A 2,523-nucleotide genomic window follows, 5' to 3' on the forward strand; every position below is an offset into this window, starting at 1 on the left:
CCAATTGTGGAGAGTGCACAAGAAGTGTTGAGGAGTCTGGAGAAGTGGAAGATGGGCCTTTGGAGGACCAAGTGCATGCTCTAAGTCGGATTGCAGGATTCATAGGCCCAAGAGTCAGAATGCAAAAGAGGTAGTTTTTCCTAAATCATTGGCTCAAAAGAAGAGACAGTTTGTAGAAAAAAACAATAATTCGATTAACATTAGGAAGTCAAAGATTGAACCTTTTGATGTAGAGTTATATATTGTGAATGTTTATAACATGTTCATTTTTTAATAAATATATATATATATATATGAGAAAGTTGATTTTTAATGATTGAAATAAATATATATGTATGAGCAAGTTCATTTTTTAATGAATGAAATTAATATATGCATGAGCAGGTTCATTTTTGAACGAATGGAGTGAAGTTGTATGAACAAGTTATTTTTATACAGATCTCACAATTTTTGAAAGGTTTAAGTTACACAAAGTTTGTAGATTTGGTTTGCGAACTTCGCACTATATATGTGAAGCTAATTTGCAAAGTTTCAACCACGAAGGAAATCACAAATATGGTTATATGAACTTTGAATTATATATGCAAATTTAGTAGAATATTTATGAAGTTTCTATAAATTTCAGTTACTGGATGTTCGTAGATATATTCATGCAAACTTCGTACAGTATATATGAATTTAGTACTATATTTGGAAAGTTTGAGTAGATTAGAGTTACAGAAAAATCATAAATATAGTTATGCAAACTTTATGAGCTCTATAAAAAAATCATGCAAATCTGCCTTTTAGTGAGTGGGTATGATACTGAGGAAGCATACCAATATATCGCGTGAACCTCAAGAAATCCACTATGTGAAGGTTAAAATGGTTATTTTAAAGTTAGACATTTTAACGTCGGGCGAATTTTCAAAAACTATAAGCACTACAAGAAATAACACTTTTACTAAAGCTATTTTAGCGTCGATAAGAGCCGACAGTTTTGCTAGTAAAAAGGCTACTAGTAAAACTTTTACTAGCACTAACACATAGCGCTAGTAAATGCTATTTTTACTGGCACTAATCTAGCACCAGTTAAAGAGTTTTTACTGGAGCACTAAATTAGTGCACTAATAAAAGCCTCTAATAGAAAAAAATATGCTTAATTCGAGTTGTAGGACCAAATCGACATTTCATATACATAGTTGGTGTCCACAACTGCCTCAAAGATGTATCCAGGCAACATTATATTTAAAAAAATATTGAAGCAAAAGGAGACATATATACCAATACAAACCACGAATGCCACACCAAATATTTTAAATAAAAAAATAAAGACATATATAAAGTAAAAGTTAAATTACACAAGAAATGAAGACAAGTAACCAACCACATTATTCTTTAGGGATTACACTAGATTTTCAGTAAAACTCAAATGCTTCAATTAATTATACAAGTTACAATTGATCAAACCAAATTTTTGCCCCTTATTGTCAATAATCTCTGTTAAAGTTGAAAGCCAAACTGATGCAAGCTGGATCACTGGTGAAGCAAAACATCATATACATAGGATATCTACACAAATTATGCAAAATTTAAAAAAAGAAAAGCAAAACAAATGTGATTTAATAACTAAATGTACCTGAATATTGAATTAATGCCTGCATTCCACTTGTTCCCTTGCGACTTATAGTGTACAGTTGCACTTAGAGTCTGTTTTGCTTTTGTTGAGTCTGATGTAAGCTGCCCGGTTCAGGTGAATCAATACCCCGAAGGGGCAGCCTGTATACTTGAATTGTAATAGCTTGCGGGCAAAATTGTGAATGAATTAAATACGTTGAGCTTTCTTTTGTTCACCCTCGTTGTGATTGCTTCTTGTGATTGCAATTTCTCTCCCTCTATTCTCTCTTGCTCTCTTGCACTCTGATTACAAGCTTCCGCGACCGGCAAGCGAGCTGACGAGTAGGCTTGCGGCGGTAAGGAAGGACCGTCGCGCCGCGCTGGCCCATTGAAGAAAATAGGCCCGTGACAAGTGGTATCAGAGCTCGTTCTCGTGCTGGGGAAGGGACTCCAGGAGTCGGTGTCGACAGACACGCCGACAGGCTGTGATTTGTGAGCAAGACATCGTGGGGCCTTATCAACACTTGCGCAACACCAAAGGCAAGGCAGTTGCCGAAGCTGAGGAGATGGGTTCACCTCGGGGCCAATAAGAGTTGGCTGCAACTGTTAACAAGCTGGTGGAAGATGTGACTTCGCATGATGAAGCGATTTCACGCGCATGTGAATCATTCAATGGATTGAATGATGTGGTGGCGAGCCTGCAAGAGCAGGTGAACTTACTAATGGGGCAGGTCACTTCATTGACGACTATAGTGATCGATCTTGAGTTGAGGAACCGTACGTTGCAGCGAACGGTGACCCTAAATGGCGGAAATGGTGAGAGACCATCAAGGATTGATGTACCTAGACCCGCAAAATTCAATGGTTCTCGTGACAGCAAGGCCATTGAGAACTTCTTGTTCCAAGTAGAAGACTATTTAGATATCT

This window comes from Nuphar pumila, chromosome 4 (assembly GCF_984573655.1).
Source record: "Nuphar pumila chromosome 4, dmNupPumi1.hap1.1, whole genome shotgun sequence".
NCBI classification, from domain to species: Eukaryota; Viridiplantae; Streptophyta; class Magnoliopsida; order Nymphaeales; family Nymphaeaceae; genus Nuphar; species Nuphar pumila.